We start from the raw sequence: 16,667 nt of genomic DNA, 5'->3' as shown, positions 1-16,667 counted from the left end.
CAATGTTGCACAAAAATATAGAAATTAGGGTAAATTTGGAAAGTGTGACGAATAAGATTAAGGTATCTTGCATTAGGGGCTAGAACAGGTTGGATGATGGAGGAAGGGTAGGTAGGAATGTATTACAGGTACTCTGTGCACTATTTTCCAAAACTGATCGAACAAAGACTAGAAAAACCAGAGATCTATCTATTTTGACCTAATCTAACCTATAAACCAGAAACATGATGAACAGAAGTTTATAGACAGGAAATCATGCAAGATAGCTATGGAAAATAAGCAAGAACAGATCTAAACATGCAAGTACAACTGGTATCAACTTTTCCAACTAAAAATCTAACACTAGAAATTGCATAGAGAGGCAGGAACAGTGTTTTTGTGGCAGCAAGTATGCCTTGGTCTTAGCTCATGGTCCCAAGGAGGGAGAGATGAGATCAAGGATTGATTGATGGGATTTTTATAGATCTTTTCTGTTACCAAACTGTCAAATCAACCTAAAACATGAGAAGTTATTTTAATCATAAAAAGAAACCTAAGTATCAAAGCAAGATCTTAACCTAAATAACAGAAATTATAATATGAATGCAAGGAAAACATATAATGTTGGCATTATGAGACAAGTATTGTCCTTGATGGCAAATCACATTGATAACAAATCATAGTGCAGAAGGATAGCAGCAAGGAATTGATGATCAGTCTACAAGTATGAAGAAAAATATATACACGCTGGTTCACTACATAGCAAGTCGCGTATACAAGCAGGTTCACTATATACCAAGTCGCGTATACGCAGGTTCGCTATATACCAAGTCACGTGTACACGCTGGTTGGCTTCAGTAAAAGCGCGTGTATGTGGAAAACTTATCTTTGGTCCACAGCGGTTATTCCTTGGAAGTTGTGCCTATGGTTTTGGACCTTGGTGTCTCGACGGACGTGTTGATCCCTAGTTTTGAAGATGATGGTATTGGATTTCTATGGTTTTGGCTCTTGGTATTGAACAAGGCCTAAGGCTATATAAGGAGAAGGAAATCATTAGGCAAGTGCATCTGAAAAGGTCTTGAATATCTGATGAAGTATTAGATCCAGTATGCAGGTTATTGGTTGATGATGTATTGCTTGATCTGAGCTAAGGAGAGATCTCATCGGTTGATGGAGAACAAGATCTAAGGAGAGATAGGGATCAAATGGTTTGAAATGAACTATATTTATGTGGTTGATTATGTGTATTTCTAGATCTGCATACTGACGCAATGTTATGTTCTGGGTATAACTGAAATCTGGTACAGCTGCAAGTTATGAAAAATTATTTTTAGATCTGTACGCAGGTTGTCTTCGGTAAAACCGCGTGTATACGCGGGTTGCTTTCATTGTAGTAGCATATATCTTTTGGATCTTGATTTTTGGGTTGCAGCTGGGTCTGACTGTTATTGCAGAGTTCTGTAGTCTGCTCTGTGTTCTGGTGACTGGGTTTGATAGGGTTTCAGTGGTTCAGTGATTCAAAGATTGATGATGCTAGTATTGGTTGTTTTATGCTTCAATGATTTGTGAATGAATCATGGTCTTCAGATTGTAATGTTGTGCTTCAGGAGTATCCAGTCTGAAAATTGATGAAAAGTGGTACCTGAAGGAAAGAAGATTGTAGGCCAGCACCTACGTACTAGTATCTTAGCTAGTACAAGAGCAAAGGGGGTTGGAGCTCCCTTCCAAGGAAGTTTGGAGAACGAGAGAAGGTTGAAGCCTTATGCAGGTTGTAGCCTGCGTACTGGTATAAGGCTGCACCAGTACAAAAGATTGTAAACTGAAGTTCTTATTAAAGAAAGATAGAGACAACTTGCAGCAGGTGGTTTTCACCCACATTGGGTTTCCACCTTATATCATGGTGTTCATGTGTGTGGCTTTTGTGTGATGATCTGTTCTGTTATACTGCATTTGTTTACTCTTAATATGATGAATAATGTCCGGATGCATTTAACTAAAGATAAACTAACTGAATTATAAGATTTATGGTTATACGCTGGTTTCTTTAGACACAGTAGCGTGTACACGCTGGTTCACTTAACTGAAGTAGCGTATATGTTTCTGAGCATTGAAAAAGTTTTATTGATCTGATAATACTGATTCACCCCCCCTCTCAGTATTATTTCCAACAATTGGTATCAGAGCAGGTCCTTCAGAGAAGCTTGATCGCTTGAAGGTAGATCGTTCATCATGAGCAACTACGAGAGAGAAGCATCAATCAGGCCACCGGTTTTTGATGGGACAAACTTCAATTATTGGAAGGTAAGAGTTACTGCCTATCTTCAATCTCTTGGTACAGAAGTTTGGGACATCGTAGAAACAGGCTATGTTTTTCCTTCAGCTACTCCTACAGATGCAGCTGAGAAAAAGAAGTATGAAACAAATGCGAAAGCAGTCAGTACCCTATTAGGATGTATATCCCAAACGGAATTCATGAAGGTAATGCACTACAAATCCGCAAAAGAGATATGGGACAAAATTGTCACGAGCTATGAAGGAGATGAACAGGTAAAGCGTGCTAAACTTCAAACTCTCAGGATTCAGTATGAGACTCTCAAGATGTATAATGATGAAAGTGTGGCTAACTATTTTCTTCGGGTAGATGAGATTGTTAATTGTATGAAAAATTTGGGTGAAGAAATAAAAGAGGCTATAGTGGTTGAAAAGGTTCTAAGATCATTGTCCCCCAAGTTTGAATCTAAAGTATCTGCAATAGAAGAAAAGGAAAATCTACGAATTCTTACTATGTCTCAGCTACATGGAATTCTAACTGCTTATGAAATGAGAAAGGGAGGTCCATCAGACAGAAGAGAAGTTGCTTTCAAGGCATCAGGCAAAGAAGATTATTATGAAGCAAACCACATCCCAGAAGAAGAGGAAGAAGAATCAAATTTTGTCAGAAATCTTCAAAGGGGTTCTGGAAGGTTCAGAGGTAAGTTACCTTTTAAATGCTTTGCTTGTGGAAGAGTAGGTCATTATGCTGCAAAATGTCCTTATAAGGATAAAGGAAAGGAACCTGCTAGATGGAACAAGAAACAGAGTGCAAATAAGAAAAGCTACTACACTCATGAAGATAGTGATGGTCTATCGAATAGTGATGAAGATGAATGAGGTAATGAATATAAGTTGTTAATGGAATTTGAGGATGATGATTATATGGATGCTATAGATGTGGATAACCTTTATGATGAAATTACTAGACTCAAGAGATGTATAGAAGAAAAGAATATGATCATTGATACTCTACAATTTCAAATTGATGAAAAGGAAAAACATCTTGAAAAACTAGAAGGTGAAATTGTTGGTCTTAGAAAAGAGATTGAGAAAACAAAAGCTATTAATCTTAAATTTGTTAAAGGATCTGAAACCTTGGATGAGATTATCAATGTGCAGCGATCTCCTCTGATCAAGACAGGTCTTGGATATAATGGAGAAACATCTCAAGCCTCTACCTCTAAAAGTTATCTTGATGCAGCAAGGAGAAGCGAGCAAAGGCCAAATAAAAATAATTAGGTGAATCAGGGACAGTTTACCTCAAGAACATATAAATACCATCAAGAAATTTGGGGAAAAACTGCCTTAAGGACAAACAAAAGCTACAATCATCCACAGGTAAAATCTTCCCAATTTTCTCCAAGAATAAATAGAAGCTACAATCGGTTGGATGATAGATCTAATTATCGCAGAAGTTTTTTTAATGGCCAATGCTTTTCTTGCCATAACTTCAGTCACAAAGCAGCTCAATGTGTTGCCTACAAGACAATCATGACTAGAGAAACTCAAAAGCAAGGGAGAATGACTGAAACCATGAAAAGGACTTATAACAACTTTTCGGTTCTTGAAAATGAAGTTGAATGCTCTATTTGTAATAACTTTGGTCATGAAGACTCTGAATGCAGGAGCAGGTTCAGGAAGACAATTCAGAAGGAGCAAAACTCAAATGTCAGAACATGGAGAATAAAGGAACCACAACCAGAAAGATGTGGGATAGCCTTTTATGCAGAAGGTCAAGAAAGTCTATGGTACATTGACAGCGGATGTTCGAAGCATATGACAGGGGACAAAGAAAAGCTTGAGTCATATACCGCATTAGAAAAAGGGAAGAAAGTTTCTTTTGGAAATGATATCTCTGCAGCCATAAAAGGAAAAGGTGTTGCTCCATTGAAAGAGAAGGTCAAAGCTGGAAATGTTTTGTATGTTGATGGATTGAAGCATAATCTTCTGAGTGTCAGTCAGATGTGCGATCAAGGAACAGAGGTAATATTTAGATCAAATGGATGTTGTGTTCGTGATCTTGATACAGGCAAAACAGTGATCAAAGGAAGAAGGACTCCAAATAATCTATACATATTTGAAGAAAGACCACAACAATGATATTTGAGCAAGGATGATGAACACTGGCTATGGCATAGAAGGTTGGGGCATCTAAGTTTTTCACAAATAAGGAAAGCATGCAAATATCAGGCAGTTCGCGGTCTTCCAGATATCAAAATTCCAGACAACACTATATGCAAATCTTGTCAGTTTGGAAAGCAAACCAGAACTAACTTTCCAGAGAAGGAAGGATCAGCCAGCATACCTCTTGAGCTAGTCCATACAGATGTATGTGGTCCATTTAGGAAAAGGACACCTCGAGGAGAAGAATATTTGATATTATTCATTGACGATTTCTCCAGGTTTGTCTGGTTAGGACTTATGAAGCACAAAGATGAAGCATTCGAAAAATTCAAATCCTTCAAAGCCTTGGCAGAAAATGAATCAGGACATAAAATTAAGTGCCTCAGATCTGACAGAGGTGGGGAGTTTACTTCAAATGAATTCTTCGATTTCTGTGAAGAACATGGGATAAGAAGAGAATTCTCTACAGCTAGAACTCCTGAGCAAAATGGAGTTGTGGAAAGAATGAACAGAACAATCCAACAAATGGCTCGTGCTATGCTTGATGAGTCAGGTACTCCCGCAACTTTCTGGGGTGAAGCTGCACATGCTGCAGTTATTATTCTCAACAAAACAAATGTCCGAGTAAATAGCACTCAAACTCCTCATGAGCTCTGGTGTGGTAAGACTCCTTCGGTGAACCACTTCAAAATCTTTGGGAGCAAATGTTATATTAAGAATACTGATGAGCAACTTGGAAAACTTGAACCAAGAGCAGATGAAGGCATTCTTCTTGGTTATTCTCCACATAGCAAAGCATACAAGTGCTACAATAAAAGACTTGGCAGAATTGTTGACAGCATTGATGTAGTGGTTGATGAGAAGGGATATATTCCTAGGCAAGTTCATCATGAAGACATTGAAGAAAATGAAGGCTATTCTCAAAGGCAGAATGATGAAGAAGAAGAACCTCAAGAAGAAGAAGAACCTCAAGAAGAACCAGAGGAGCAGACAAGAATAGAAGAAAAGACTCCATCCAGATATGTTCAAAAGAATCATCCAGAATCTCAGATTGTGGGGCAGAAAGAAGCAGGAATACAAACAAGAAGAAGAATTGCAGAAGCTTCAAGCTATTTGGCATTACTCTCTTCCACTGAACCACAAAATGTGAAAGAGGCATGCAAAGATGAATGCTGGGTCAAAGCAATGGATGAAGAACTTGAACAGATCGAAAAGAACAATACTTGGGAATTGGTTCCTAGACCAAAAGATAAAAATGTCATAGTGACTAAATGGCTCTTCAAAAATAAATTGAATGAAAATGGAGAAGTAATTAGAAACAAGGCCAGACTTGTTTGTAAAGGGTATGCGCAGCAAGAAGGAATAGATTTTGAATAGACCTTTGCTCCTGTTGCAAGACTTGAGGCCATCCGAATGTTCCTTGCTCTCTCAAGCTTTCAAAACTTCAAGGTATTCCAAATGGACGTAAAATCAGCCTTTCTGAATGGAGACTTAGAAGAAGAAGTATATATTGAGCAGCCAGATGGTTTCATTCTTGGGAATGATCCAACCTTGTATGCAGATTGAAAAAGGCTCTCTATGGTCTCAAACAAGCTCCAAGGGCTTGGTACTATCGATTGGACAAATATCTTCACCAACAAGGTTTTTCAAAAGGATCAGCAGATAGCAATCTCTATATGAAAGTTGAAAATAACAAATTGCTAATACTTGTTGTGTATGTAGATGATATTATCTTTGGCAGCAATGAAGAGGCTATGAGTCAGAACTTTGCCTTGGTTATGCAGAAAGAATTTGAAATGTCATTGCTTGGAGAATTGACATACTTTCTTGGATTGCAAATTCAACAAAATGAAGGAGGTATTTTCTTGTCTCAAACCAAGTACCTCAAGCAGATCTTGAAGAAGTATGGCATGGAAGATTCAAAGCCAGTATGTACACCCATGGTTACAGGATGCAGCCTCAGTGCAAATGATGAATCAGCAGCATTTCATCAACCAACTTATAGATCCATGATTGGGAGTTTGCTTTATTTGACAGGTACCTGACCAGATATTATGCATGCAGTAGGAATTGTTGGAAGATTTCAAGCCAACCCAAAGGAAACTCATCTTCAGGCAGTCAAAATAATCTTCAAGTATCTTCAAGGGACCCAAAACTATGGCTTATGGTATCCTAGAGATACAGATCTCACTCTTCATGCTTACACAGATGCAGATTGGGTCAGAAGTGTAGATGATAGGAAGAGCACAAGTGGTGGTGCTTTCTTCATGGGTTCTAGATTAGTATCTTGGTTCAGCAAGAAACAGAGTTCGATTGCTTTATCTACAGCTGAAGCAGAATATGTGGTTGCGGCATCTTGTTGCACACAACTTCTTTGGATGATGCAGACCCTGCAGGACTTTCAAATCACTTGCACTCCACCAGTCTCTATCTTATGTGATAATACAAGTGCAATCAGCATTTCAAAGAATCCAGTCATGCATTCAAAGACCAAGCACATACCAATCAAGTACCATTTTCTTCGGGAACAAGTGCTTGAGCAGAAGGTCAAGTTGGAGTATGTTCCTTCTAAGGAACAAGTTGCTGATATTCTCACAAAACCACTGCCCAGGGAAACTTTTGAATATCTCAGACAAAAGCTGGGAGTAATTGATGCTTCATCCTGCTGTTGAAGCTTGTCTGTTCTACAGAAAAGTTGGTATACGCGAGTTGCGTAAGGGATATCCGCGTATATACGCAGATTTATGCAGGGAAAGTCGCGTGTATGGTGTACGCGTGTTGCAGAAATTATATCCGCGTACATACGCCGTTTTATGCAGGAGAAGTCGCGTATATGGAGTTCTGAACAGCAAGGGCAGACTCTGGTTGGAGAAGGTCTGAGATGGGTATGCCAGAATTCTTCAGGCACAGGTTCAGGGGGAGCAGCTTAAAGTCTCATAAAGCATTGTTGGCATTTAGATTCTTTTGGTCCTGTTTCACAACTATTGTTAGTTTCAAGAGAAGGAGCTCAGAAGGAAATCTTAGCTGCTGATATAAAAGATGTTTATCAGATGCTGCTGGTGTCTTTCATAAGTCTTGGTCTAGATTTTTTCGTCTCTATGTCATGTACCTCTTTTGTGATATCTCTTTATGGTGTCAAGGTCATGTAACGGCCTATGTTGGTTTCCCCACTATGCCTGGGATGCATATTGGTTATTATATGTAAATTTCTGACGTATCCCCTCTTGGTTGGGAGTATGGATGTACGTATTGAGTCTTTTGGTGATAGGAAGGTCCTTTATGATGTACAAGTCTTAGTTCTTTTGAAGAACATCTATTGCAGGTCTAGCCTACAGTCAGAGGGAGCATGTTTCAGCACAGCCAAGCAAAGATATCAGCATGTACTCAGGGGGAGCACAGCCCTTTGCCCTTGATGACAAAGGGGGAGAGTGATTTGATTTGGTCTTGTTGCCATCAAGTCCAAAGGGGGAGATTGTTGGCATTATGAGACAAGTATTGTCCTTGATGGCAAATCACATTGATAACAAATCATAGTGCAGAAGGATAGCAGCAAGGAATTGATGATTAGTCTACAAGTATGAAGAAAAATATATACACGCTGGTTCACTACATACCAAGTCGCATATACAAGCAGGTTCACTATATACCAAGTCGCGTATACGCAGGTTCGCTATATACCAAGTCGCGTGTACACGCTGGTTGGCTTCAGTAAAAGCGCGTGTATGTGGAAAACTTATCTTTGGTCCACGGCGGTTATTCCTTGGAAGTTGTGCCTATGGTTTTGGACCTTGGTGTCTCAACAGACGTGTTGATCCCTAGTTTTGAAGATGATGGTATTGGATTTCTATGGTTTTGGCTCTTGGTATTGAACAAGGCCTAAGGCTATATAAGGAGAAGGAAATCATTAGGCAAGTGCATCTGAAAAGGTCTTGAATATCTGATGAAGTATTAGATCCAGTATGCAGGTTATTGGTTGATGATGTATTGCTTGATCTGAGCTAAGGAGAGATCTCATCGGTTGATGGAGAACAAGATCTAAGGAGAGATCGGGATCAAATGGTTTGAAATGAACTATATTTATATGGTTGATTATGCATATTTCTAGATCTGCATACTGACGCAATGTTATGTTCTGGGTATAACTGAAATCTGGTACAGCTGCAAGTTATGAAAAATTATTTTTAGATTTGTACGCAGGTTGTCTTCGGTAAAACCGCGTGTATACGTGGGTTGCTTTCATTGTAGTAGCGTATATCTTTTGGATCTTGATTTTTGGGTTGCAGCTGGGTCTGACTGTTATTGCAGAGTTCTGTAGTCTACTCTGTGTTCTGGTGACTGGGTTTGACAGGGTTTCAGTGGTTCAGTGATTCAAAGATTGATGATGCTAGTATTGGTTGTTTTATGCTTCAATGATTTGTGAATGAATCATGGTCTTCAGATTGTAATGTTGTGCTTCAGGAGTATCCAGTCTAAAAATTGATGAAAAGTGGTACCTGAAGGAAAGAAGATTGTAGGCCAGCACCTACGTACTAGTATCTTAGCTAGTACAAGAGCAAAGGGGGTTGGTGCTCCCTTCCAAGGAAGTTTGGAGAACGAGAGAAGGTTGAAGCCTTCTGTAGGTTGTAGCCTGCGTACTGGTATAAGGCTGCACCAGTACAAAAGATTGTAAACTGAAGTTCTTATTAAAGAAAGATAGAGACAACTTGCAGCAGGTGGTTTTCACCCACATTGGGTTTCCACCTTATATCATGGTGTTCATGTGTGTGGCTTTTGTGTGATGATCTGTTCTGTTATACTGCATCTGTTTACTCTTAATATGATGAATAATGTCCTGATGCATTTAACTGAAGATAAACTAACTGAATTATAAGATTTATGGTTATACGCTGGTTTCTTTAGACACAGTAGCGTGTACACGCTGGTTCACTTAACTGAAGTAGCGTATATGTTTCTGAGCATTGAAAAAGTTTTATTGATCTGATAATACTGATTCACCCCCCCTCTCAGTATTATTTCCAACATATAAAAGTACACAAAGGAGGTACTGGCACTTGGTTTGGGCCCAACCCCAAGAGCTACAGCCTCCTAAGAAAGCTCAGAGCTGATGCAAAGCAAAATTCATCTCCATTACTCAAAAAATAATAGTCATGTCACAAATATGTTTACAGCAAGAGCTCGAAAATGAGCTGAAATGCAGAGCTGCACCAAAGTGCGAAAAACAACTGTTCAATAGCTAAACTACCAAGGCTTGAAGCCTTCCTACTTATGCAACACGAGGACTCCCAACAGTCCTCCTTAACTTTAAGATCTTGGCTGCTCAAGACTGCAGTTAATCAGCCACTTCACAAAACTTGCTCGGCTGCCCCTTGAAATCATCTTTGGTGCACTGTTGAACTCCGGGCTGATGGTGGAGAACTCAAGGAAGGGGTCATTTAGTGTAGGAGACACCCTTCCTACAAATCATCAGCCTTGTTCCTTCGTATTTGGCTGTCAACTTGCTCATAAATGCTTGACTTTGGTCCAAAAGATGTCCAAAAATCTGCAATAAGCACGTATTAGACTTTGTGGTCAAGTGACTATTCTCATTCATTTAATTAACATAAATATATTCAAAAGCATGCATAAAACTATGAAGAATGGTGGATTAATCAAGAATAATAGGCAAAATGAGCCCATAAAGTTACCCATTTTTGGGGCTCATTAGAGAGCTGGCCAAAATTAAGGATCAAACTAATGACTAATTTCTTGCCAAGAATTCCCGGAAAGCCTTTGTTTATATTTATGCTTGATGTGTCAATTTCTCCCTTAACATATGGTCTTGATCCAAAAAAGGACACATAGAAATTGGATCCTTTTGTTTGGGTTGTATTCATTCCACAACACTTCTTTTTACTTAAAAATATCATTTTCCTCCAGTGTTGATGGATTTACTAGCACCTGTTCAAATCGAGAGAAGAACTAGGATCGCTGATGGACTAGCTGTCAATGTTGAAAATCCAACTGTCATCACTCATCAAAATTGAAGTGGAAAGGCACTAGCAGGATAACTGTCAGAGCCCAATCAAGATGACATTGAAAACTTCTAGAAAAACAAAACTCTATTTTGAAAATGATTAGCTGAGTCTTATGGCTTCCTCTTACAAGATATCAACCTTGCCTTTTCTCCCTTTCTTGGGTTTCTTAACCTCTATAGCAGGTTTCTTACTTTGCCTCATAAGCCTCTTAGAACCGACACATTTTTCTTTGTTTAAGATCAAATCCTTTTGAGGTGTATCATCTACGTCAATGACCTGTTCTGCTATCCTAGGCTTTTGTTTAAGTTTGATATTTAGCCTGAGTTTATTCAGCTATCTAGTATGTGGTCTTCTTCCTCCTTTATAAATCTCAAATAAAGTAGGATCCCTACATTAGGGGAATTTTGAGGTCTAAAATGGGCCTCCTAAGGAAATTATAAAATAATAGTGGAAATAATAAAATAAGATTAGATTATATCATCAAATTTTAGAGGGAAAAAAAGAAAAACCTATTTTTTCAACTCATATTTTCAGCCTATCTCCCTATGGGTTTACTCAAATTTCGAGTAGAAACACTCATTGGATGAAAAATTGATTCCTCATCCAAGGCGTATCCATGTTGAATACTTTCGATGGACCCTACTACATGAAAAATGAGAAATACATGAAAACATGATTGCAGTCATGTTTTTCATATATTTCTTATTTTTCGTATAGCATGGTCCATTGAAAGTATGAAACATGAGTACTCGTTGGATGAAGAATTAAATTTTTCATCCAATGAGTTCTCCCACTCAAAATTTGAGTAAAACCTTAGGGAGATAAGTTGAAAATACAAGTTGAAAAAAGTACTTTAATTATTTTATTATTTTTTAATCTTTTTACTTTTTTACTCCAAAAATGGTGAATCATCCCCCATGGTTAACATCATCATCTTGAATCCTATTGGTTCTTATAAAGTTTATTTTGGTTGTATATTTTTCTTAGGAGGCCCATTTTAGACCTCAAAATTCTCCTAGTGTCAATTTTTTTTTTGTCCCAGTTTCAGTAGCTTGAGCCTTTTTTTCCTTTGTTGACTTAGCGATCTTAACCTTTACAGGAGAAGATACATGGGGAGAGGGAAAGCTCTTATTTTATCTAAGTCTTCCACTTCTTACTGAATAAACCCTTTCCAATTCAAGAACTAAAGGAAGGGTAGGTTTTGCTCTCTTTTGGCTTCTGGTTGAAATAGATGAAGTCCCCTGCTCTAGGGTTTGGGGTTGTTCAACAATTTTCTTGGTTCCTTTCTTTTTGCCTTTGGCCTTAGTCTTTGATGTGACAGTCTCTACAAACTGTCCCCCCCCCGTCCCCCCCAAAAAAATAGAAAGTGCTTGCATGTTCTATTGATTTTTCTTAAATGATTTTCAATTAACAATTTAATCAAACCTTTGTGATAAATAAAATGGGAGGAAGCATCTGGTTTTTCCCTAACCTTTGTAGGCATTTGTTTAAGACTCGTCAACAAAAAGAAAGGGGCATTCATCCTAACCTGTCATGCAATGTGAGCGAGGAAGCGAAAATGATATAAATTGACTCTATTGAAGCATCCCTCACATGTGAAATATGATTGTGCAATCCTCAGGAGTAGGTTCCATTCGTCCTTCAACCAAGCTATCTATATCTCTGAATTCTAGGGCCTCTACTTATTATCATACTTAAAGAAAAATGGCACAACAATTTAGCCAAAATGTGACGTTTAAACCATTATTCTCTGTCCACAGGGAGTCTTGTAGCCTCGACAACCACCTCCTCTGTGAGAGGGAAATAAATCCCTCCTACGGTAACCCCCTGGCCATCAAATCCTTCAGAAAAATCCCTAGCAACCCCGTCATGGTAGCCTGTACATCAGAAGAAAAATTCATCCCATCTAGCCTCCCAAAACCACTCTCGAACCTCTGGATATGCCTCAAGAATGTTGGGTCCTTTGGGTTCCCTTATGTGCAACTTTCCATTCTTCCCCATAACCATTGTCCAAAACACAGGAAACAGAGATGGGAGTGGGATTCAATCACAAGAATTCAGGATAAGACCGTTTTACTTGGGCGGATAAAATAATACAAAGGATTAACTATGCAAAACTACTAACTCATGGTAATATGATTACTTACACCATCTGGAAACATTTAAGATTTGACGTTCTAGTCAATCAGTCATACATAAATATGATGAATTACCCGATTCATTTACCATAATTATTACCTTCCAGCGGTGAAAATATCCCCATGTGAAATTATGAAATGACATGTTACCATTTGATTAGCCAGTGCTCTCTTGATTGGTTTACCGCTCCTTTGCTGACATGTGTTATTTCAGCATTTGATATTGACATTTGAAAATTTAAAATTCAAAAGGGCACTGATACTCCTGCTGTCAACATTTTATGTTACATTTTAAAATTGGCGTTGATACTCCAGTTTTCAGTGCATTTTATTTTACAAATTTAACATAGGTGCTGATAATCCATATGTCAACGCATTTTTATTCAACATTTTACAATTGGAAATGACAATCCCACTGTCAGTGCCTTAATTTTTTTTTAATATTAATAAAAAAATCACATTGTTGAACTTAAAACTATGAAGCAAAAATGAGATAACAACTTCGCTCCCCCACAACAACCCCAAATGTCGTATTTATTTCTTGAAGGTAGTTTATTGGATATAAACTATGCTAAGAAACCAACTCAACCACTCTAGGTTCAAGTTGGCCTTTGAACGAGAGAGAGCTCCCTCAATGTTATAAGGCTTTTTGTTTTTTCACCATTAATGAAAAACAACATATGAAGCACAATAGCCGGATTTAGGGGGCTTTGGAGGGATGGTTTCTAATGAGTCACAAATCCCTGCTTAACAAATAAACTCTCCCTTTCAGAGACTCAATCAAAGTGCCAACAACCAACTATCATATACTAATCAATAGCTTGAAACCATGGGTAGAATACTTTAGAGACCAGCAACTAACATTTATAATTAGACTGAATACTTACACTAGCTAATAAGGTTAGAGAGTGTGAAGAGTGAATCTCAAAAACTTAAACAAAGTACAAATAAGAATTGTATAGATGGAAACAATCTAATCATGCAAAGGAACTAGATCAAACAAACTATTTTAATTAACTTAATGTTGAAAATAACTTTTTATGGGATGTAAGGGTGACTAATTCTTAGCCAATCCTCTTCCTAGATCTAAACAACCATAGATGTATGAAGAACAAGATTATGTATTTACAATAAAATACATACATATGAAACAAGGTCTGTCAAAACGAAAATCTAGAGACCTTTAATTAAAATCCAGAAATCTATAGGTTGTTACAAAAATATGAGGGTTTTGACTCCAAAGCCAACCATTTCTCATTACAAATGAAATAATATATAGAAAAACTACAATCCTCTAATTGTTACAATCTTCAACAATATAAATATAATAGTATACCAAAAGTAAAAATAATCTATGATTTGTTTGCAAGATATCTAAAACTGATAGAAAGTCTTATGCCTATAAATCTAGAAATGTTCCTTTGATTGTTGATATTCTGTCGTTATCTGTGTTTTTTTCAAGTTGTTTCCTTAATATCTGTTAACTACCCTTCAAACATGGTTAGTTATGCCACCTATGTCAACCAACTGTCATTCTATCACACAAATCTTACCTTTTGACTTCATCAATGTCTAAAATAGTAAGAGGAAAGCCAAAGTACTTATATGATAGAATTTTTGACATAGTTATATCAAAAGTTATTTTTCCATCACATTCATTGGATCCTTCCTAAAGATTATTTTCCACACAATATTCCCCTTCTGAAAAATTGAACTTAGAAAAGTTACCCTTGTCCTTAAAACCTTCACATAAAAACCGTACTATTTAGAATATAAAATACATCTTCATCTTTTGGGCTTTGAGTAAGGACCAAAAATTGAAAATATGAAAAATTTGGAGCATTTAACACCTGCCAATTGCTTCAACAAGTTGTTGATTTTGTTGGGTTGTGTTATATTCTTTCCACGACCACCCCACACGTGGGGGGGTCACAGGGGGGGCAGCATTACCACATGTACCTTGCATCGGGCACTGCTGGGGAGTCACAGGGGGGACAGCTACCCCCCCTTCCGGGGTACCGCCCCCTGCATGGGGTCCAGGGCAATGCCCCAGGAAAAAAAAATTGGACACTATATTAGGTGGGTGGACCTACCTATGGTTTTGTGCATGGATTTCGCACATGGTTTTGGGCATGATGGTTTTCTGTCCATGGTATTTTGTATATCCGGTCAAAGGAACTACGGTTATGTTCTAATCCAGGGTTAATGGATTGGGATTTATGGATGCTTCAGCATGTATATATATGTATTGTAACATTGAAAGGAATATAATTAAAAACTAATATGGTAGTCCCGGTTTTTCGATCCAGGGGATAATCTCTGTGTATATTTGTTTTATGTTTTATTCTCTTGCCATTGTTTATTTTCTATTTTTCTTAGAATCTGTATGCAAGTAATTTTTGTACAGGGTTGAAACCTACATATTTGAGCAAAATTATAAGTGAATTCATCCACAACCTTTATATAACTATCCAATGTTGTAACATACTGCTACAGGTACTGTTGTGTAATTTAATTGTTAGTTAAATTATTTAGCATTAAGTTATCAATCCAGGTTCGTATACTTGTGAAGTATTATTGCACAATATATTCTAGGAAATCAACTTTCAATTTTATTTCTAAAAGAAGAATTCTAATAACGAGAAATGAATGGTAAACCTATGAAAATGAATCAAAACAATCCAATGAAGTGAAAACAAAGACTTAATATAAAAAGAACTTGAATTTTAAAGACTGCAAATGCAAGGAAAATCTGTGTTGGGAATGGGTCCCCTGGGATCAATTTTGGGGTTAAAAACCCAAGTTTGGGGCAGAAAGCCTGAATTTTGTATAAATAAATGTAAAGTCTCCGCATTTTGTGGTCGCAGAGCACGAAGATATCAAGAGTCAAAAATGGTTCCCGCCCTTAGTTTAGATAGGTTGTGCCAACTTGATGAGATCCGCCCTGGATCCGTGGACCATGGGATTGTATAAAAATGAGGCCTTAGAGGAGTCTAAGTTAGTTCATTTTGGTAGACTTGATAGAGTTAGAGTCATTGAGGAGTCTTTAAGGAGCTAAGAGAGAGAGTCTTAGCATAGGTAGAAGGCTTTGCAGCTGAGTGCACAGAGGCCTAGGGTAGAAGTCTGTAGTTGAGTGTGCAGACTCCTGCAGCTGTGTGCGCATGGTAGTTAGAGTTTGTACTGAAAATCTGGATTATCAATAAAGAAGAGTATTCTGAAATTACTGTGTATTTTACTTCTGTCAATTGCATGTGATTATGTTATGTTAAGCACTAGGTTTATGTTTTAATGCTAAATTGATGCGCGAACCTATATGTTTTCCTCTGTTATATGAACGCAAGTAGAGATATATGTTTACGCAACGATAATCTAAATTGCATGATAGAATTGGCGAACACTTAAGATAATTTGGGGAACCATACAGCAAGGTAGTTACAGAGGCGTGTAAGTGTCGAGATCTCTTTTTAGGGTTACACGAAGGACACTCACAGACCTTCGCAGAGGTTCTAAAGGTCTAATAGAGAAGTACATTGATAAGCCCTAAGGGCTTATCAATCTGCGCGAAGGCAGAGTTAAGGTATAAAACCAACATCACAACCATCTGAGGGTGCGAAAACTTGGTTCCTACATCCCCCCATACTGCTTCGAGTGAGACTTCAGTCTGCACTCCATGGATTGATGCCGAAAGGGCCAGTAGTATAGGGATTTTCTTGGCTGACTAATGCTAAACCTGGTTCAGAAGCCAACAAATGGTTCCGTTGCCAGGACCTGAACCCAGGTCTCTCGAGTGAAAGCCGAGTATCCTGACCAACTAGACTACAACGGAAGATTGGGACCCAGGCGGAAGCTTTGGAAACCGTGATGAGATTGCATGAGACACAAATGCAGGATGCTAATATGGAGGTTCACTAGATTCATGCGTAGTTGCAGAACCTTTTCCTCGAAATGCAAAGCCTAAAGAAAGACAAAACAACTCTTCTAGAGGCGCGTGAAGAAGTCTGGTGCCTAAAATGAAAAGGTCAGGGGCATGACAAGGATCACAACCCAGTCTTTGTAAATTTTGTTGTAGCCGGGGGGCCAATGCCTCTAAGGCCAAAGG

The 16,667-nt window shown here is 38.1% G+C and overlaps 1 non-coding gene across 1 annotated transcript; it reads right to left on the bottom strand.

The window, feature by feature from the left end:
• Positions 1-16,321: 16,321 nt before the first annotated feature.
• On the bottom strand, positions 16,322-16,394 carry TRNAE-UUC (transfer RNA glutamic acid (anticodon UUC)). Its single transcript has one exon. It is a non-coding gene; the product is annotated as a tRNA-Glu (tRNA).
• Between the last annotated feature and the right edge of the window lie 273 nt (positions 16,395-16,667).

This window comes from Pinus tabuliformis, chromosome 6, assembly GCF_031772625.1.
Source record: "Pinus tabuliformis cultivar Carrire ecotype Pingquan chromosome 6, CPIR1, whole genome shotgun sequence".
In the NCBI taxonomy this organism is placed as follows: domain Eukaryota; kingdom Viridiplantae; phylum Streptophyta; class Pinopsida; order Pinales; family Pinaceae; genus Pinus; species Pinus tabuliformis.
Note: the sequence above shows the minus strand (reverse complement) of the source record. Positions and strands in the feature narration are given on the sequence as shown.